The sequence below is a fragment of the Oculina patagonica genome, chromosome 9, assembly GCF_052425735.1.
Source record: "Oculina patagonica isolate OP01 chromosome 9, crgOcupat, whole genome shotgun sequence".
Lineage (NCBI taxonomy): Eukaryota > Metazoa > Cnidaria > Anthozoa > Scleractinia > Oculinidae > Oculina > Oculina patagonica.
This window is the reverse complement of record NC_135766.1, coordinates 1,604,292-1,627,707: the sequence shown is the minus strand read 5'-3', so window position 1 is coordinate 1,627,707 and position 23,416 is coordinate 1,604,292. Positions and strand designations below refer to the sequence as shown.

Here is a 23,416-nt window from a genome sequence, read left to right as displayed (position 1 = left end):
CAACGTTCGTGGTTCTTTAGTCGAATGTATGGGTTAAGCGAAAGAATCTGACCGCTTCCAGCGTTCTTCACAGTTTCAGTGATACCGGTAGATTTCCACCCTGATGAAAAAATGTTTTCCTAGGAGTTTAGAACGTCTGGATTGTATCGAGAAATTGGGGCCAAAATAATTGAAAATAAGGTCGCGGAAATTAACGCTCCACAAAATTAACGGCGCGGAAATTAACGTTAACAAAAAGTAACGCGACTTAAATTAACGCGAATTTCTGAAATTCGCGTTAATTTCATGAAGCGTTAATTTCCTATAATAAGGTAATCTCATAGGGGAAAAATTGTACGGGTGTGTACATGTGTAGGGTTGAACAGATTGATGTAAACGGGTCCAGAACATTCTATCACAGGACAAAAAATATCTACATGGAAATGCTCAGTGTTTTTCACATGTACTCATCATCTGAGTACATCGCAGTATTGGCATGGCATCAGTGCTTGAACTTAACGGTCGTCCACTCGTCCAAAACGAGTAGGTGTTTTTGCCACTAGTTCTCTGGACGAGTAAAGTTTCAGTTCTCCGATAAATAATTGCTTTTGTGTCGTACTAAAAAGGGCTAAAAGTGTGGAAGCAAACATAAAATTTCGCGAAAACAAAATGTTTCGAAACGACGAGCAAAAAATGCATTCTCTTGACAGGTAAAGTCTGGGTTCTACTTGAAATGAAATGCATCGTGAGATGCAATATGGCGGCTTTTCGTGTTTACTCAATAGTTCTTAGTCTCCCTCGCAGCCGTTTTTAGTGTCGTCACGCAACGCTCCTCCCCACAAACGGCTGCTCACATTCAAACAACATTCCTTTCCACCATTTCAACCAATCACCATTCTGTTTATATATCTCGTGAACCGTACCCACCAAATGAAAGTAATCTAACCAATCGCTTTGCATGTTTTATCTTGAAGTTCTCAGTTCAAAATGTCAAAGACGCTTTTGATGTTGTTATCGATATTCAGCGACCAGCGAGTTGTCAGTTTGCAAAGCATGCTATCGACGGCTTTATATAACGTTTAAAAAGGCCTCTGGTCATCTTCAAGAGCTTAAAACTGAATTGAGGAGAATCTTTAAGGATCGAAAAATTCCAAGAACGGAACGCTTATTAATTAGAGTCTAGAAAGACAATGGAGAAACTGAGGCAGCTTCGTGCTGTGGGAAAGCCTCGAAATGTTTACAATTTCCGATCAAAATGACTCGATACAGGAGAGACTTTCCGAAACCCGTAGGTAGGTTGACAAAAACATCCTTCTTTTCCTCGACTACATTTCTTATCACTGTTTTTGCTGTGAATTCGCAATGTTATTTAATTCGTTGTGAAAACTTTTAGAAATGGATAAAATATGTTTATTTCTTTATTTACATGTTGGCTGCTTCAGTTACACCCCTCTGTAACAGACCTGGTGGAACTCGACCTGGTGGGTTATTTTGCCCTCCCTGGTGGACATTTGACCTCCCTGGTACCTGGTGATTATCTGAAAAATCCCTGGTCGATTGTTTTTCTCCCTGGTGAAGAATTTTGTTTACGTAGTCAGGAAAAATCAACCTAAATCTTTCTGCTGGCTTAAATAAACAAAAAAACGACGCGCAGCAAAAAGGTAATTTAATAATTGACTATAACTCGATGTAAATATAGCTAAAAGTAATTTACTGATTGTTTTCGTCCCTTGTTCTGCTGTCATGCACGTCACTGAAGAGACAAAACAGATATGTTTCCTTTACTGTATGTATAATTTACGAGCTTGTGAATGATTCAGAGCGATTTGAACAGCGCGCCCGGCCCAAGATAAATGTGTGGAAGTATTTTTGACCCGGCTTTTTACAGCGTTTTATCGAATAACTACGCAGAGGATAATCAGCTTGACCCACATAATTCTTGGTGAGTATTAAGCGGCCTTTTCCCTTCGATTAAGCAGTCTCGAGCAGTTTGAAAGGCGCTTAATGTATAAAATATCATGTGTACCTTTGCAGCCCGCCGGCACAATGTGATGTAAAATATACGCGAGTAATTCAAGTACATTCAAGATCATTCAAGTGGCGTATTACGGTAAATTTTAATAATAAAGCTGCCTTAAGATGTAAGTACTGTCTAAATAGAACTTTGTGTAGCTTTCACCTACATGAAACTATTGATGCCTACGGCTGGAGCCCGGGGCTGGGGGACAGCAGTCATTAATTTAAAACACATATTTTTCGTTGCTCGCTAACTCCGAAAAAGAGATAATTTATTCGACATGTAAAAAATATAAGCAAACGGTTCTCTTATTTAGATTTTTTTATGCTTTGACCTTCTAAAAATGGATCAACGAATAAGGGCCGGCATATTGAACATTTTTCAACTTTAAATGTAAACGGATGCGGAGTTTAAATTTAGGTGCGCCCGTGCTAGGCAGCCTCTGGATCTGTCTTTAGCCTGCGAGCAGGCTCACCTTGGGGCACGCGCGAATATATCTTGGCGCTGATTCTGTCTCTTGACGCTAGGCTCTTTTGATAATAAATATTTATGCAATTTACCTTCTGGAAAAGTAATTAAACTTGTATTCAGATTAGCAGGGCTAGATAGACGTTCAAACTAGGAAGTCGAGAAAATAATTATAATCCCACGAAAAAATCTCCCAATTTCTTTGAAAAACTGTCGAATATCTGGCTGAATTACCGCTTACCTAGACTTTCTCAAAGTCCTTCGACGCGCAGTTTAGGAATATTGTAGTCGTTAATGTAGGTTTTGGCAGGTGTAATTCGTCGAGTGCAAAGTTGATTGCCTGGTGAAGTGCGTCCAGTTTCCCTTCCAAAAATAAGACGCTTTGATTTTAACTAAAAAGGTCTAGAAATAATCGTGTTTTTTTTAAGTTAACTTTTAGGTGCCTATTTGCATATGAAACTCCCTTTAAAACGCACGAAATGTGATTTCAGCCTGTCTATTTTTTTCAAAATTTCCCGGGGAGGACCTCGAGTAGCTAGGCTGTGAATAGGCTCTCGAGAAGGATTACGCGAGCGAAGTGAGCGGAAGAGCTCCCGAGTAGCTTACATCTTCGGCGTTCACACGATTACATCTTTCAGATCCGTCGTTTCGTCGTTTGCATATTTCAGAACCGTCGTTTCAAATCCTGCCTGCAATCCTGCTAAGACCTGGAAAAGTAACATGCATCAAAAGGAAGTGTAATCATTTTCCGACCATGATGTCAGTCCATCACCTTATATCATAAGGTTATTGGCGGAATTTGTTCTTCTGTTTGTCATCGCCTCTGCATGCATTGCGTGCCTTGTTTGATGCCCTGATGGACAAAAACGTGCAAGCGAGAATTTCAGAGGTTTTTAGGAATATAACCCCGGCGACTGCTTCAAGCCCAAGGGTAGACTTTTTAAAAGTCGTTCGCTTCTCGTTTCTCGTTTCCGCGCTCTGTGTGATCTTCTCTCTTTGCGCTTGCTGAGCTCGACTTGCAGGCAAGTCTAGTCCAAGGGTAAACTAACCATGTCAATAGTAGGGCGACTCGTTGGCTCATTGCGACAATTGTTTGCTAAATTTGACCCATTGCGGATCTAGTGGCGGTAATTCACTGTTCGATAAAAAGAACTCACGGGGATCTCTAAACGGCCCGTTTGCCGTTTCTATGTTACTTCAGTTGTTTACGTACAAGCCGAAAAAAAACGACGGTGTCATCTACAGCCCTTAGACAACATCGGTGCGAAAAATCGTGCATGATAACCCCGCTAAGTTTATTGCATACTGGCTCACAGAGTTTGCATCAATAATTGGTTAGATCTAATATATCAACACCCTCCCTGGTGAAAAAAAAGTAATCAACCTGGTGGATTTTTGACTGCCCTGGTCGATTTTGTGTTGAAAACCTGGTGGAAAATCAGGTGTCACCAGGTCTGTTACAGAGGGGTGTTCAGTTCGAACGTTGGATCTGAATGTTCCGCAAAACTTTAAAATACTGGAAAATATTTCGCTCTGTTTCAATAAAGACGTCCAGAACCGCAATCTTTCAGGATGAAGAGACAAGACTACGAAAATAATAATTATATTTGTCGCTCCCGAACGCATACTTCGCCGTGTCTGACTTGTTGGATGAACTGGCGATAACTGAGTTAAGTTTCAAAAGTAACTTTTTTACACGGCAAAGGCATTTAAAACTTGTTACAGTGTTCTCCTTATCAGGCGGTAACCGGTAAAATTTACCGCTTGTAACACGACTCTTTACCGCCTAGAATCGCTAAAATATCTTGTAAATTCAACAGGTAAATAACAAAGTAACACCACTCGTTTCACCTTCGTAGCATGATTGAAAATAAAATAACAGATTGAAAATAAACAGCGACAAATGCAATATTCATTTACGAATATGTGCTAGTATTCAATATTCTTTATTTCCCTTCGCTTTCCGAATCTATGAGGGCTGGTCTCGAGGAAAGAGCAAGTTTTGCAGGTGTTTCACTTCGCGGCAAGTGCACATCTGTTGATGCCCAGTTTCCACGATCGATTCCACAATGAAGCGGCAGCAATCCTTGCTGTCCTTTCACTTTGTCCATTGAAAATAAAAACAATCACAAAGGCAAAGAGGTAATAATAATTCCAGAAGTGAGAAATATTACTTACATATAATAGTTCAGTTTTCAAAAACATGCAAAATGCAGAAAATAGTTGATTGCTTAGTTGACTGTAGCTGACGCGTGGTGAAGACAAAGGCAGCATTCGATGTCAAATTCTTCTCATAAGTTCGTAAGTGTTTAAAACAAAATCCAGATGACAGGTTAAAAGAAGCACTCGGAATACAACTTTGTAACAACGCTGTCGTGATTGCTGAGTATTCGAAGCAAAGAAAAAAAGAGCTGCAGCAATTTCGTAGCAAACAGGAAACAGGACCGCCGATTTTTTAAGTAGTACGTCATGTAAGCGACAGCAAATGTATCCTTAAAACAACAGAAGATTTTATGCAATTTTTCGTAGGCTGTATAGCAGGCGAAAGAGGTCTGCAAGGCCATAATAACGTTGTCATGAAATAAAATTCGACCAGCATTTGGACAACATTCTGTTTCATGTAGGTAGACTAGAAAACGACTGGGATTTACCGGAATTTCTTTACCAGTTTAAAAAGTTTTCTTACCTGCTGTGCTGAAAACTAGGGAGAACACTGTTGTTATGAGACTATGGTCTTCTGTTTTAAGTCTTATGCGTTTGTAAATCGGATGAAACGGATTGGTTTACAGATTTTTTCAGAATCAAAGAGCTCTTCGAGCCACGACTGAATTTTTTTTCACCAAGTTTTACGTTTGGTGTTCATATCTTGAAAATATATGAGCAGCAGATGTTCAAACATTTCTTTGATGCAATTAAAACAGCAAAAAACGAGGAAACATGCGTGACAATTGCAGACAATCGGCGGTTGATCCCACAATGGCTGCAGTCACATCTGGACTGCTAACTATAGTTAAGATGGCGTTACCTATAGTTATTATAGCTATTTCGGTAATGTGACCGCCTCTCTGTTCACCCTTACTATAGTTAGAAAATTTACGCCTCGCTGATCCAAAACAATACACACTAACTATAGTTATACCCAAGCAGGGTTCATGGGTTAGTCTTAAGTTTACAAACGAAAAAACAATCAGAATGCGACAATACTTTTCGCACGTGCGAGATGGACATACATATGCAAAACAAAGCGCAAAGGGAAGGAAAAAAAAGAAAAACAACATGCCAAGAAATTACATATCACCAATGTTAGCAAAAAAATAAAGCTTAAATTCTTCGGCTTCTAGCATCTTACTTCATTTTATATTCTTCATCGCCGAGATGCCGTGCAAAAATAGAAAAAAATAGAGGAACAACTAGACACAGATCAACAACAAGGGCTGTCTTGAACTAATTTAAATTTGAAATTATTCAAAAGCTAATCAGAACTAACTATAGTTAACTGCATTGGTGTGACTGCAAAGACGACCGAAAGCACTAACTATAGTTAGGTATGACGTCACGTAACTTGAGACTTACTATTAGTTAACTGTAGTTACATCGTAGATGTGACCACAGCCAATGTCTATTACATTGATATAAGATCTTTTAATTTCACGTGTAGGTTTCAGGATGGAGTGCGAGAGGTCGTGAGTTTAAACCCAGAGGTGTCGGTGCTTTTTTCCCCTTTTTCTGTTTTTACCCCGTAGCACTAAAATGGTTTGTTTATTATATCGCTCCATAGGTATACATTGGAGAATAAACGCATTTACATAAATATATATAAGCCGTAAAGTAATAACGTTGTAAATATAATTTATTTACAGCGTATATGAGAACATATAGACTGATTCAGGTAAGTATAACAAAGAGATCGATCGGTGCATCGTTTTTTGTGGCTCTTAATGTGGTAGATAAACTTGTTTATCGTAGTTTAAAATTCCGGCGTTATCTTTGCAATAGGAAATTATGTTATGCGAGGAATCTTCTATGTATAGTATGAATGCGCGAGTGTCAGTTTGCATGCGCTACAATCAGCTGTCTTTCAGTAAGTCGCTAAAAGTCACTTGGATTAAGAAATATCTTGACACTGAAAACCAATTCAAGGAAAATGGAAACTTTTCTTTTGACTTAGAACTAGGAACATTTGAAGGAAAAATAGCCCTTACAGGAAACCTCAACAAGAAAGATACAACCAGCACTGCAAAAGCTTCAAATAGTTTGTATAAAAAGAAGTTTTGACAATCTGGTCAGAAGCAAATTTTGAAGACAATATAATTTTTGAGAAACAATTTCTTGATCAATCCTTATGGTATTACTTGCTAATTAGAATTGATAACCGCCCTGCATTTTTTCTGCCACCATATAGATTTCGTCCTTTTTTTTTCTGTCCCTTATCATTTTTGTGCTTATTATTTTCTTATGGCTAAGTAGTAATCTATTTACACCGATCTTACCCACACTCCTATTGAGGTATGGAGATATGGCGGCCACCTTCAGATGAAAAGAAGCAGAACAATGAGTACATATCAAAATTGGGAGGGTAGGGAGGGAGAAAACAATCCGAAGATAGCTACCGGGAACGGAGTGCAGGTAAGAAAAATGTAATAGGATAAAGGCGACTTCCTACAGAAAATGCTTGAGTCTTCTATCGAAATGATAATGAATGCATGGTGGTGATACCTCTTATACTCGCTTGGGTAAGACCGCTGTAAATAGTAATCTATTTACACCGATCTTACCCACACTCCTATTGAGGTATGGAGATATGGCGGCCACACAGAGGAATATAACTAGAACGGCAGGACAGAACAGGATGAGCCAAGCCCCAAACAACACCCAATCTCAAACAAAATCCCCAAAACTAAAACCAAAATCTCCAAGAGGGATAAATTATATAAGAGGAGATGGAAAAGGTAAATACAAAATCCAGGAGAGGAGTGAACGTTTAAATTTGGAAGGGACGGATAACGGAAAACAGTAATGAATTTTTAAGGTTATTATAAATAGCAAAAAGGCTATAACATCGGTCAACCTGAAGTAATAAATAGCTACTTTTGGATTTGTCTAGCCAACATGTGACATCACAATCATCAGTGGAGATACCGATAAGGCTAGAGTCAGTAATAGCGAAACCGCAACGAAAACTATCCATCGGATTGTTATGGCGCACAACAAAAATGCTAAATGATCCATCTCTTGGGGTCTTTGCCAAAAGTGTTCAATAAACCGTTATCATCGGATGTCTTAAAATGCCCCAGGACAGTCACTCCTACTCAGCTAAACAATGGAATGCGTTACCTGACTGTATAAGAACATGTGACTTTACAGAGTTTAAAAGGAACATTCAGGGAATGACTTTTGTTTAGTTACATTTACTATTTTTTTTTCACATTTTGCATTTTACATTTTTTTTATATTATAAATTATTTATTTTTCTCGAAGATATTAGCTACAATATAATTATATAATTATATTTAAAGCTACTCTAAAATTCGAGATGAAATAAAGTCTATATATGTATGTATGTACTCCCTCTGTACCAGAGAGGAATCCTTAAACGCCAAAAAACGATAAGTAGCGTCAAAGAGACTTTTAAACTTAGACTTAAAAGATTGTTTTTGTTTGGAATGCGCTGAAGACAAGTGAATGACTGCAAGGCATTAATACCTTCGTCGACAGCAGCAAGGCTTAAGGTCCAAGCTTTAAGGTGGCTGGCGCCGGGGCAGAAATGCAACCACGACGTCAAGAATAGCTACAATTCTAACAAAACCGGAAGATACGATGACGGAAGGTAATAATAATAATAATAATAAATATAATAAATACTTTATTGACCACTCCCCCAACAGGGCTTTTCAGGGCCAATGTGAATAAACACTGAAACAAATATTTTAAATAAACATAACATGGTTAAAAATCCCAACTGGCAGGAGGCAGGCCAGTTGGCTATTTACAAACGTAGCCGAGGTATACATGGCATTACGGCATAATGACGAGCTGGACATGCCACGACAATAACATGGTACAGGAGGTGGTACAGGAGCCCGCAATCATAATTTCAATGTTGATAATACGCATGCGTGGGACACAACCAGCTTCTAAACCCTCAATCACGTGACAATTTACGCCATGGATATCCATGCTTACGCAAAGCAGCAACGATGTTTCGCAATTGAATTGAAAACCTTACATGTTAACACTAACACTGTACTGAAAATCTAAGTCCTTTGAGAGCACAGTAAATTCGTTTTTCGCCAACAACAGCCATTAACATCTGCGTTCACTCGTTGCAATGCATCAGCGTGCTGGTCAGAACTTTGCCGTTTGGAGAATGTGATAATTTCGACACTACATAAATATATCTTCGGAACATTAAGACACAATAAAAAGCGATGGAAATTCCTCAATGTGCCAAGTAGTCCTTGTTTTGTTTAGTGCGAGCAAAGTTTACAGTGCGGCTACTGTAACCGGGGTCACCCAGACAAAGTTAGCTTCAGCCAATGAAATGTCGAGTACAGAACAAAGAAATTTCAACTTCTTCGTTCGCCACGAAATCAGATCGATACAAACTTTGACTGTATGGCGGCGCTGAATTTTCAATTAATTTCAATTGCATCCGTTTTGAACTTGAGTGGTTGTGACAGCAACATTTGGAAGGTAAATATTAGCGATGTTTATGTAAGAGAAGTTCGGAACTGTGTAAAAACGGGGAAAGAAACGACCGTATCGTCTGTGTTTTGGTGCGTGGCGGAGTTCGCTCGTGACAATTTCAAGTTTTCTCTACGGCATCAACTGGAGTTTTGGTAAAATAAATACACGTGATGCTAGCGAAGGAAGACATTCTGCGCTGTATAACGTACCAGTGAAAGTGGCGATGCCAACATTTTTTTGTCGTTTGAGTAAATAAAAATAAAATTTCAATTTGTTCACTCGTGAAGCTTATGTTTTTGCGTGTTTACTCAAGCTAGCTGAATTGCCGAAACTTTCGGATGTATACGGCCGATACGCTTTCGGTGGAACTCAACGATCGAACATCGCAGAAAACTAAATTTATCACGCTGGTAATGTGCTTCGTTGTTTGCAAATACGCCACGCACTTTGCCTAACCTATGACCGTCGCTTTGAAATTGTCACGAGCGAACTCCGCCACGCACCATTGACACAGACGATACGGTCGTTTCTTTCCCCGTTTTTACATAGTTTCGAACTTCTCTTACATAAACATCGCTAATATTTACCTTCCAAATGTTGCTGTCACAACCACTCAAGTTTAAAACGGATGCAATTGAAATTAATTGAAAATTCAGCGCCGCCATACGGCCAAAGTTTGTATCGATCTGTTTTCGTGGCGAACGAAGAAGTTGAAATTTCTTTGTTCTGTACTCGACATTTCATTGGCTGAAGCTAAAAATGTAGAAATCTTTTGTTTCAGTTCTGCTTTGTGATTGGTTAACTTTGTCTGGGTGACCCCGGTTACAGTAGCCGCACTGTAATTTCATTCAACTAGTAACGGGATCACGCGAGTAAACAGAGAAGAGTGTGCCAACTTGTCAGCCGCGCTGATTTGCGCTTTGATACGCGACCAGGCGCGCGGCAGGATCTCGAACAAGTGATATCATGGATTTTATAGTGCGTATAAGGTAAACTGGAATAGTAAAATACCCTGCTTTTCAAGGCACAATTCGCGAAAAAGTTCATTTGAATCGACTCTAAACTCCCTATGGTCTAACCTCAGCTAACTGCTGCGACTTGCAACTTGAAACCGACAACGCGAAAGCATGAAACTCAGTTGTATGTCACGCAACAGGGGGCGTAGCCTGGCGCAAAATCTCTTGCATAAGCAGTACCGCTAGTGTCGTATATCACCAAATGTGACCGAAAGTATACAAGATACAGAATCCCGCTTAGGCAGTTTCGCTATTCGAGGCCCCCAGCCTCACGTCCTGAGGAATTATATCAAATTGCACATCTATTAAGCTTTTCATAATCCTACAGCAGCAACAACAACAACAACTTTATTTATTCACCCCTTAATATTTTATAAATGGAAATAATTATTCATAAGTATAAATAAATAATAAGGGGACTGGCTGCCTGAAATAACTAAACAGTTAAAAAGGGCAGCCAGCAAGTGTTACAATTATGTTAGTACAAGTTTATGTCGGTAAACACACAAACAACTTGATGACTGAATCTGCCATCACAAAATCAAATTTTGTAAAAACGTTGCCCATGCATGCAATAACAAAAACTTGGAATTCTAAAATTCAGCAGGACTCTAGGGATGAATGATGCGAAAAACCCACAGCTCCCAGGGAAAGGGAGAAGCGGAAGAAAAGCCCAGGGAAGAGGGAAAAAACTATGTCAAACGTACCAAGGAAAAGAAGGACATGACAGACGTAGAGGCCACCAATATTTATGAGGCCAAACATAAGGCATAACAACAGTGCAAGAAATAGACTGGGTTTAAATAAAACGCAAGATATGAGGGATGAGGATAACGGGGGGGGGGGGGGGAACTTAAGGGTTAGCGAAGAGGTCACCATGATTAGCAGGAAGCTGTGTGAAGACATCGACCCCGGAGCAAATAGAAGACTATTGAACTATTCAAAGTACACTGGCATTCGAAGGTGGAGCCATTAAATCCGCTGAGAGACAAAACTGGCCTCTAAACATAAATTAGACTTTCGTACAGGCAGATGGGGATAATTAACAATCCTGCAAAGAAATACTGTGCGAGTGGACGCCCGCTGGATTGCATGGGGAAGGAATAGAAAGGTAACACCCGTAAAGGGCCCATCACGCGCATTCGCAAGGGCATGTGACATTTGATACCTTCAGGACTTGATGAGGACTTCGCTATAAGTAAACACGTCAGCCCGACCCCGAAAAGGAAGGGCCTCCAAAGCATAGCGACAACAGAGGACGTTTCTTTGTCATTTACATGAGGAACGCGTTGACCTACAGGACAACGATCACATATAACTTCGTCACAACTGTTGGAACCAAGGGTACACGCCTGCCAAGATCAGGGCATCAGAATATAGTCTTATTTGATGATAAAACCCCTGGCGCCATGGGAGGAAGCCAGCCCAAGACTCAAGAAACAGCCAATACTTAATGTCCTCCGTAAGAGTGCTGGAATTAATATCAGGGGGAAAAGAACGAACGCCTTTAAAACGGCAAAATATTATTAGCGGATAGAAGAGCACCTAGAAATGCAAGGGAAAGGACATATATTACTCAAGACGCCGAGCTTAGCACATGTCGTGTGAAGGAGAGACGCTTCTGCTTGCTCTCCTCAATAAGTACAAAAGGCCCGAAGAAAAGAGCCTACCAAAACTCCAAGGAAAGGAACAACTTGCATAGGGATAAGAATGGATTTAGGAAGACCCGAATAAGATATCCCAGACGCAAAAGGGTATACCAAAACAGTATAAGAATGGCGAAGGAAGCGCAGGCAAAGGATGGAGCTGGAGTCTAGGAAGGTAACCAGACTTTCCCGGAATGGCAATCCTCTATAAACAATGAAGAATGTACAAGGACAGTGCGAAAATAATAAACAAGAAGACCAATAGAATGATAAATATTGGTCGGGGATTTACAGCTAAACGGCCGGGATAGTAAAGCTCGTAAAATAACAGCCACCCCAATCAAAACCAAAATAAATGCGACTTTGGGGTGAGGAGAACATGATCATACCCAGACTTGTTATCACAAGGAAACTGAAAAGATGAAGGCACAACATAAATGTGCCATCATTACAACGACTGTTAGACTGTTCGACCAAATAGGGCATAACCAAATGTGGAGGGGGAACATAACGGTGAAAAACAAACCTTCCCAGAAGAGAAACAGTCCCCGATGCAAGACAAGATATGATACTGGGTATCCGAGATAAACCGGGTTAATACCAATTACAACTGGAGAAAATATGATGGGGAGGGCGCGCGAAATCAAAATTTTCCCTCCTCGTATTGGCTTTAAAAAGGCTGAAAGAATTCTTGCATGTTTCAAATATATCCAACGAAGAATCTTGGGAATGAGTTCATCCTGCACAACTTTTAAAATCTGCTTGCAAACAGACAGGCGGCGGTAGATACTGCGCCAGTGAACGCAGCCCGATCCCGAAAGGGAGTTATAGAAACATTGGCAAGAGCATGGTTATTAAGAACAGCATTAATGAATTCCCGAGAGATAGGCAGGATATCCACTGTCATCCCTTGAGCCATCTAGACACGAGACCTTTCAGACGTAACCCAACATACCGAATAGCACTTTTGGGTCAAAATAAATATAATATGGAGTGACCTCCCATTGAGGAACACATAGGGCAATTTTAAAGCGCTAAAACAGGAGGCGCGAGGAAAGGATGAAAAAACAAAAAGCAAGGGAAAAGATGGCTCAAGGGATGACAGTTTTGAGCCTCAGTAATCCGAGAGGGAATTACCGTATTTATTCGATTAAGTGCCCAACCTCGAATAAGCGCCCAGCCTCGAATAAGCGCCCACCCCCACCCCGTGAAAAATTGACGTGCATGAGAGGAGTGAAATGGCAGGAGTGAAGTTGACAAAGTACTACCAAGAGGCTACCCCGAAGACCAAGCTTTCTCAATGATCAGTAAAAATTTGGTTTTTGGACATCTTCACCTTATGTTATTATTTACTTTTTTCTTGCAAAATAAGCGTACTACTTGCTAAAAATAGTGAAAATTTAATAAGCGCCCAGCTTCGAATAACCGCCCACCTCGAATAAGCTCCCACCCTCAGGGTCCAAGTATTTAATAAGCGCCCAGGGCGCTTAAACGAATAAATACGGTAGACTCCCTTTCAAAAATGTCATCCTAGAGCGCAGGGAAAAAGGAGAAAACAAAACAAAGACAAGGACCGAAAAGAATACAATTAGGGTAGGACAAAAATTTTAATAACAAATAGATGTAATAATACGAAGATTTAATATAAAATAGGAGTTACATATTAATGCCACGTCCGCGTGAAGAAAATGGCGTGTAGCAATTAGTAGATAGCGCTGGCGGGAGTTGACGAAAACATCTCACCTTGTAATGCCACAATAAAAAAACAGATTACGCGTTGAAATTTCGTGAAACCTTTACCAGAAGGGCCCGGGACATCCTGAAGTGTGTTGAATGACCTTTGAAAAGCGATCGAGATTTGCGCGTACTCTTTGTCGGAATGCGCAGAACATGTACAAATGCAAGAACAGAGTTAAACGTGATAATAAAGAGAAATAGCGCACGAGCATGCAGCGGGGTTAAAAATATTTCCATGCATGGTAAACGTTAGGAACAATACCATACAAACAAAAGTGACATAATACACAGACAAGTGCTATAATTAGCAAATATAAAAGGCATGATCGCGAGGAAAACTGATATGAATATACAAAGATAGATGCGCAAATAGATCAAATAAAACTGACCGCGAGACAAATAAAAGACCAAATTATGAGGGGGTGAGGCAGAGGGATAAAACATATGACGGGAATAAAAAATCTAAAGAATAATGGCCACAGGCAACAAGTAACACGAGTTAAAAATACGTAGGTCAAGGACAAGCAGCAATAACTATAAACAGGAGATTCAAAGCAAGAAAGTTATAAAATAAATTTGTGCATGAGACGATAATTGCAAGAGCATAAACATACAACGGTCAAGCAGCGAGAAAATAACAAAGTCTAAACTAAATAAATAAACATCGACCATGCTGGCAACATCTCATGCCGGAAAATAGACGAAACAAACATAAGCTGTGAGGCAAAAAATAATATGACAAACAAATCATGCCGGAAGAAACAGGAAATAAACATCAGCCATGAGACAAAATATCACAATCATCTCATGCCGGGAAATACATGTGATAAACATTGGCCATGAGGCAAACAACAACATCTTAAGCCGGGAAATACCTCAGATTATAAACGTCGGCAATGAGGCAAAAATTACAATCGGCTATGAGGTAAAATAATACAAACATCTCATGCCGGAAAATACATGAAATAAACATCGGCTATGAGGTAAAATATCACAAACATCTCATGCCGGAAAATACATGAAATAAACATCGGCTATGAGGTAAAATATCACAAACATCTCATGCCGGAAAATACATGAAATAAACATCGGCTATGAGGTAAAATATCACAAACATCTCATGCCGGAAAATACATGAAATAAACATTGGCTTTGAGGTAAAATAACACAAACATCTCACGCCGGAAAATACGTGAAATAAACATCGCTAAACTGATGAGGCAATAGATAGCAAAACTCCCAAGAGATAAGAAGCGATAAAGCATGTGATTCCACGGTAAAATACGGAAACCGCGCATAGGCAAAGAACAAAATAACATATAGGAAAGCACAAAACTAGAGAGAATGCAACAAAAACGCCTAGGAATACAAAAAGCACGCAGACGCGATAACAATAAAGTAAAAAATAACAATGAATGCAGGTAAACGAAGAGCAAACAGAGAAAGCAAATGTACAAGGAGCGCCTGGAAGTACGAAAATACAAACGCTATGGATGTTGCAAACAGAAGATGGAAAGTGCGCTAAATGGCAAATAAAAGAAAACCGAAATTGAGGTGAACTGGAGAACGGACAAAACGAACGAAATAGAAAAGACACCAAACTGAAACTGGACTTGCTGAGTCTTCTATCGAAATGATAATGAATGCATGGTGGTGATACCTCTTATACTCGCTTGGGTAAGACCGCTGTAAATAGTGTAGGGATTTGTAATACATCGCTTCTTTTTGTTTCATTTATTTATTTACCTTGTAAATTTTTTTCCTTCCTTATGTGTATTGTATTGTTGTAAGCATCGTTGTAAGCATTAAAAAAAAGCAGCTGTAACGCATGCAAATATCACATGTTGCATCACTTTTGCGGCCCTTGATGTCCACTTTTTTGGTGCTCAATTTCACACATAATTTTCAGCCGCATTTTGTTTCTTTGCTGCTTTTGTCTTCCCTGTTAAACCTTAAAAAATAGCCTTATTACAGCTTCCTTGCTACACTCTTTCTTCTCTTATCAAATGTGTTTACAGCTGATGGACCAACCAACCAACCGACCGACCAACCAACCATGTGAGTGAAGTCGGGCTATCCACTATACTTCTGAATTAAAAATTTAGTCGTAAAAATAATTTATACGAAGCAGACACGCAGACAATGTAGCGCCGCATGTTGACCCGTTGCTAAATAAGCTAAAAGATAAAAGTTTGCACCTTTCATTTTTATGCTGTTTTATTGCAACGGTCAGCGAAGCAAAGCCCTTTTTGATAACTTAACCGCAGAGGGGTTTAATTGGCACCAGTTATAGAGAGTTGTGGCCGCAGAATAAAATTTATTTATCATCAGAACTTGTTGCGTGCGTGCGAAAATACATGGGATCAAATGTCATTTGAAACGCAGACATGCAGCATGATTTCATTCAACGTCGGAAAATTACAGGAGGACTATGTGTCTTTGATTAGTTTCTGCTCCAAATTCAAACCGAAAGTGATGATGCAAGTGGGTTCAAAATATGCTGTAGAGAATTCTAAAAGCTGGCACAACAGTCCCATGAATGATTCGAAATGCTCGGTGATTTCGTTGAATATCGAATGCATTGTCAATTTTTTTCAAATGTTTTAAAACGCGTTGGCAATGTTTCGTAAAATTATTTTGATAATTGGAATTGCAACGCTTTTTGGTTCCGTTAAAAAACATTGCCAACGTTTTCCGAACACATCGAAATGTTCTTCTCTGCAACAACCGAATTCGCGGGAAAAAACATGTTGATAACAATCTCCTGTGCTGTGATTCGTCACATAAGAAACAAAGGGAAAGGAATGTTGTTCGAATGTGAGCAGCCGTTTGTGGGGAGGATCGTTGCGTGACGACACTAAAAACGGCTGCGAGGGAGACTATAAAATAGATCTTGGTCACATCTGTATTTTCTTCAAAATACAATTAGATATAACAGGTGACATGAACAAGTGGAATTCATTCAAACGTAAACGATAGCTCACATGATGGTTGACGAAGTACAGTAGAACCCCGGTGATTCGAACTCTGAAGTGAAACGAAAAACAGTTCGAGTTAGCGGGGTTTCGAGTTATCAGGGTCGATTGAATATTTAATAAGCCAAGTTAATAATTGATAGTGTACTGATTTTTCAGCACTTCAGTACAGCTATTTCGAGAAAGGTTGTCGGAAAAAAAAAACATCAAAGTGCACGCGACAAGACCGAAAGGTGGTCTGGGTATTCACTGGAATTTTGCATATTGGCCTAGAGGAAATTTACAAGTTTGTATTTTTGCACGTGGAGAATTTGTTTTTGTTCTTAGGAGGCCTATATCTGTAGCTTTACATTTACTGTCGCATGTCTTTGAGTGAGGAAAAATTCTTCTGAACTTCAGAGGGTCTGAACGTACCTTGTTTCTACATGTCTGAAAAGAAAGAAAACTTGAAATTTGCGCTTATTTTGTTGTTATATCTCATTAGTATTCAACACGTGCAGTAGCTCAATACGTCTACCCATACTACCTTTAGGGATTGGCTTGTGCAGTTTTGTGCTTTTTTTCCGACAACGTTTCTCGAAATAGCTGTATACAGTACAGTACAAATTAAATTTACCTCTTCAGAAACACTAACACGATCATAAATTCTTATGATAAGAGTGGAAAAAGGCTGTCAAATACGTGATCTGTTCGTTGCTCTAATTAATGGGCATCAGTGGCGAGTTGCAAGAACCCGAATTCGAGTTATCGGGGTAAATTTGACCCAAATTTTGATCAAGGGAAACGAAATTTAGTTCGAGTTAGCGGGGTTTTCGAGTTATGGGAGTTCGAGTTCGAGTTAACCGAGTAAAAATGACTGAAAAGTGAGTTCAAATTCAAGGGAAATGAAAGTTAGTTCGAGTTTGCGGGGTTGTTCGAGTTAATTATCCGAGTTCAAGTTATATACCGGGGTTCTACTGTAATTAGAAACATCAAGTCTGCTAGAAACAACATTGATATCGACTTTCAAGTTTCGTACAAAGAAATCCTGATTAGACCTTGCTGAGAAACTGGGAATCGTTGAAGCTATTCCCACTGCAGAAAGACAAGCATACAAACAAATCGCTCAAACATTCCCAGTTCCAGTCCAATTGATCATTACAAAAAAATTGTGGCTATTCCCCTTCTTGATTCCCTGATTAGTCAAATGCAAGACCGATTTTCTTAGGATCGCCACGCCCGTCACTTGCTTTATCTAGTACCCCTAATCATAGTTTAAAACATCCTGGAGCTATCTGAAGCAACAAAAGGCATGCTGTTCTGGGAGAATGACCTTCCATTTCCCAGAACCCTTGGGAATGAGCTACGAAGATGGCAAACGATGTGGCAGTCAGCAAAGAAGGAACTTCCAAGCAATCTTCTATTAGCACTTGGCGCGTGTGACGAGGATGCTTTTCCAAACACCCATCGTCTTCTGCTCATTGCGTGCACTCTACCAATCAGTAGTGCCGAAGCTGGGCGGTCCTTTTGGGATCAAAACCTGCACCAAATCAACAATGTCTGAAGAGCGCTTTTCAGATCTCGATGTTATTGCTATGCATTACCCTGAGAGGTTCGAGGTAGACGAGATATGCGAGGCCTTTGTTAAAGCTTATCCTAGAAGACTATTTCAGGCTACGTTGTTTGATTAATGAGGTATGTAGAGAAACGACAAATAACTATTCATGATACTGCTGTCCCTTTCAATCATGCTTTATTATTTTTGGGTTCCTGACTGAGAAAAAAGATAAATTCCAGATTTTATATTATGCCTTGAACACAACTCTTTTAAAGTCTCAGGAATGGTGCAAAAGGCGTTTTAGAAGTAAAAATCGGAACATTATTTTTTTGTGGGAGGGGCATGGCTCCGGACCCCTTAAGAGCTCGTGCCAGAGGCACAGGGCCGTAACTCGCCTTCCACACCATTAGCGTTAAAGGTTATTACAATGGTGTACAACCCCCCCTTTCAGAAATTCCTGGATCCGCCCCTGCTGTTCTGGGTGACTCCATGCCGGTATTCAAAACAAAATGAGAGCAGGTCTGCTAAAGCAACAAAGGTCTATGATGCTATGTTGCACGGCAGCATGCTCACAATCAAAGTTTATACAGGGCTCGAAATTAAAAAGAAATTAAGTTCCCAGCTGGCACCTTAGTGGTGAGAAATGCAGATTTTTAGTTGCTAGATTAAGAAATCAAACAGATACTAGTTCAAAAGTGTTTAAAATCATTTGTACTAGTAGGATGATGGTAAGCGACTTTTCTTAAATAGATACAGGCCATTAGGCTAGCGCTGGGAACACCTTTGCGCTCGTACTGTGAGCTTTTTATAAATGCAAATTAAGTTAATGCCTGTTCTCCAAAATATATTAAAACTGCAATAAGCTTATACCTTAATTTTCAAGCTGATTTTTTTAAAACCTGTAGCAATAATACTTTGTTTTTTACCCTATCAAATGTTTATTCACCGTCAGCGCGTGTACCAAGAATACATGTGTATTGCCCTGCCCCTCTGAGTGAGTACAGCCTGGGGAATAGTTTTACGAGCAAAATCGTTGCACCTTATTCGATTGTATTTTACATGATAATCCTAGCAAGGGTACTGCAGTTTTAAGATCTTTTATTAATACTTCTTTTCAACAAAGATCAACGAAGCACCACCTAAACAAAAATCGGCAAATTCTGCAGTGTTATAATCTGAGAAGCGGTTTCACTGTTGCGAGGACAACAATAATTATTGGTGAAAGACTGAATGAAAAAAATAGGTTTCTTGATTTGTGGTGTATTTCAGTGTATGCCACTTGAAAACATTGCACTATATTAACAAATAAATATCACGGCGACTGAATTTCAATATGAAATAGTTCAATAATTCTTAAACCGATGTATAAATGTCTTCCATTGTTAACACTACGGTTTTTATATCTCAGCTGAGCACTTTGCTACACATGTTTTTGTGTATGTACGAGCTTTTCCTTAAAGTTTTTGTAGAATAAGCTTTACATGTGTAAGTTGATTTCAATCAATCTAGTTTTTTTGGATTCCATCTTTTTAGAAGTCACTCCTAGTCAAGTTCTTGAAAGATGGAATTTTCATGTACTTCCATATTAATGTTATGGTTGAAGACAATGAGAAGGTTGCTAAATATAACAGCAACATTTACAAAGCACAGTTCGCAAAACAACAACAGGAATCAAAAGACCAAGCCAGCACTGACCATGTGAACTGAATATCAACGAGTCTGAAGATGATGAAGCTAGCTTAAACAAGACAATGGTGAGTTAAAAAGAAACCCAAAGTAAATTTAACAAACTAAAGGTAAGCTTATGTGTACTGCTGCAGTAGCTACTGCATGTAGTTAGTACCAGTACGTCCTCCAACCCAGCATTTGTACATCAAGTATAAGCCCACAGTGAGTCAAACAAGTCCAGTGATGCAGACTCAACTAAATCAACCATTTTAAACTCACCCATACTAAAAACGGATTCTAAAACAGTTGATTTGATTTGCTAGCTTAAGACTTCAAGTTATCTTCAAGATACATTTTGTTAAAAACAATCACACCATGTTCTAGAACCACCTGTTCCTCATGTACAGGCCCCATGAACTAAGAGGAGGGGCAGGTGGCTATGCACACAAGAATGGCTTTCTCTATCTTATTAACATGGGACAAAAGCATTCCTGCTTATCAGGCTAGCTGGGGATAATTGGAAGAATACTGAGCCCAAGAGGCACTTGTCAAGTGGCACATTGGCTGTCTAATTGTATGATAGATGGGGATGCTCTTATGTAATTAGCTAAGTACATAGTCATATAATAATATCTAATGATTTTTTTAAATAAATAACTGTTGCAAAATTAATAATAAATTACATCTGTAACTGTATAATTAAGTATAATTAACTGTTGCAGTATAATAAATTATACTGCAACAGTTAAATAAGTCAGTTCACTGTTTTTGTACGTGTCATCTCACTATAATTATATAGACTTTCAACAATATTTTGAAAAGCTAATGTTGTCTTACAAATGTAGTTTTTTTCAAATCTTCACAAATTTTCGGGTTTTTACTGGTTCTGGCCCTGTAAAAGTGTCCGTTTATTTTCAGGTTTTCGGATCTTCAGAAAAAGTTCTGTGAAAAGCTTTAAAACAAAAAAAAATTATTTTTCACAGATTTTTTTATGTAGGAACTGCATTCACAGGTTTTTTCACAAGTTTTGACCCTGTGAAACGTTCCCTGTTCACAGGTTTTGAGATTTTAGACCCCGGCTGTGCAAAACCCTGTGAAAAAGCTCCCCAAACACTATTCTTTTTCACAGGGTTTTTCATAAGTTTTTTTCACAGGTGGTACTTCACAGGGTTTTTCATAGGTTTTTTCACAGGTTTTGATCCTGTGAAAAGTGCCCTGTTCACAGGTTTTCAAAATTTCACACCCTGTGAAAAACCAGTGAAAAACCTGTGAAAAAACATGTGAAAACGTGTAGTTCACAGGTTCTTTCACAGGATAATTCACGTTTTTCACAGGTTCTCATCCAATAGAAAACCATATACTGTAATATAAAATAACAAGCTTAAGGTAGAAACATGCAAATGCACGTATTCAGAAAGCATATTTAAAGTGCTACTAGTAAGATCAAATTTTGGGATACCTGTTTTTCGTCCGATCGGTAGTTAACCTTATATAGAACATAAGTTTCAAAGCATATTCTCATACGATGAAGAAAAGTGTACTTTTTCGACCTAGAAAGTCAATAAACTTTCGTCCGCCATTGAACCCAGGCCCGTAACCAGGATTTTGCATGGGAGGGTGTGTATGAGCGCCGCAGGCGCGAAACGTAGGGGGGTCTGGGGCTATCCTCCCCCAGGACATTTTGAAAAATAGGTTATCTGAGATAGCATTTCGTGCATTTTGAAGGCAGTTTGTAAGGAAAAAGGCAGGTAATAGGGAAGGTAACGACAACAATAATACTGGTACATTTTTAAATGCAAATCATATTTTTCGAAACAGAACTTTGAAAAAGTAATTTGTAATTTGTTTAGCTAACAGTGACGGCAGTTCTTAGAAGGAAGACAGGAAAAGATAGGTTTCTTCATTTTAGTGTCAAATGGTAATTACAAAAATCAGCAAGAGCCAGTTTGTCGATCTTTTAGCACTGTGGTAAGCTCCAACCTTCTTGGATGCTTCCGAGCCCAACAAGTACCCAGCCTTCTCTCTTTTTGGTAGTGCCTGGGAATATTAATGGCACTTCGAAGGGATCGACTATGAAGGACATTAGGTAAAAATGTGTCATTGAAATTAACCTAGAATCACACAATTTGGCCCAAAATATACCACACAAATGTACAAATGGTGGACCTTCAACCCAAAGGACCATATTGAATGTAATTATTTATTTATTTTAATATTTTTTTCACAATGAGCGGATTTCCAAGGCGCGTGGGGGGGGGGGAGTGCGAGCGCACCCATCGCACCCCCCTCCCTACGGGCCTGGAACCGCCATGTTCCTGTGGCCTGGTAACCAACTACGGTGGCCACGCTTCCCGGGAAAACATTTGACGTCATTCTCTCAAGTCGTATACATCCTGAATCACTGCTATCGCTGCAGGTAAGAAATTCATCGCTAGAATGCAAACTAACCATTAAATATTGTCAAATAAACGAGCCTTTTGGGAGAAATAAAGTTTTCCTCGATTGATTGAGTTGAGAAAATGACATCACAACAACAGAACAATAAGGTTTCAATAAATTACCGCAAGGGACATTATGGGGCAGTATGGCATTCCTGATATCTTTATCAGGACTTTCAAGGCACTATACCATCAGAGTTCAAGCTGTGTTACAGAAGGTGGAAGGTATTCTAGCTGGTTTGAAGTGAAGAGCGGCGTGCGGCAAGGATGTGTGATGTCTGGCTTCATCTTTGTCTTGGTCATGGACTGGGTCATGCAGCATACAAACAACAGGAAACGCGGCTTGAGATGGAAGCTTACATCAGTTCTAGAAGACCCGGACTATGCTGATGATGTTGCTCTGATCTCAAGCAGATTTGCTGATCTCCAAGAGAAGACTGATAGACTAGTAGCCACTGCCGTTGGGCTCAATACCAACCCGTGCAAAACAAAGACACTTAGGATGAACCACAGATGCACAGACTACATCAGGATAGAAGGACAGGAGGTTCAAGATGTCGAATGCTTTGTGTACCTAGGCTCAGTACTTGACAAATTTGGCGGCACAGAAGCAGACATCAAGAGGCGACTAGCACTAGCCAGATTTGCATTCACCAGACTTCAGAACATCTGGAGGTCAGGCAGATTCAGCCAGAAAACCAAGCTGTGCATCCTGAACTCAAACGTGCTGTCCGTGCAACTATATGGAGCCGAAATGTGGAGAGTGACGACAACTGATCTCAACAAACTGGATGTGTTTCACCACACATGCCTGAGAAGGGTGCTGAGGAGATTCTGGCCCAACCATCTGAGCAACGAAGAGCTATATGAAGCAACAGGGAGTACACCGGTATCAGTCCTCATACGAGTGAGAAGATGGAGATGGATATGGCATGTATTGAGGACAAGTCCAGCCAACACCTCGAGGACTGCACTAACGTGGGCACCTGAAGGTAAAAGGAGGCGAGGCCGGCCAAGAGAAACGTGGAGAAGAACCGTGGAGACAGAAAGGAACCAGCTGGGTTGGTGTTCGTGGGGGGCTGCTGTCGCATCGGCGGCGGACCGGGATGGATGGTGCAGTTTTCTGGCCGGCCTCAAGAGTCCTCATGGGCCCGATGAGGATAAGTAAGTAAGTAAGTAAATTCCTTTGATACCGCGGGTTCACTAGAGTACAAATCTTTAATGGCAGACTCGAAAACAGCACTTTTC

General features: G+C 39.7%; 1 protein-coding gene across 1 annotated transcript in view; it reads right to left on the bottom strand.

Moving 5' to 3' along the window:
- LOC144665185 (uncharacterized) overlaps positions 1–23,416 on the bottom strand; it is a 292,253-nt gene that overhangs the window by 233,378 nt on the left and 35,459 nt on the right. The window lies entirely within an intron of this gene.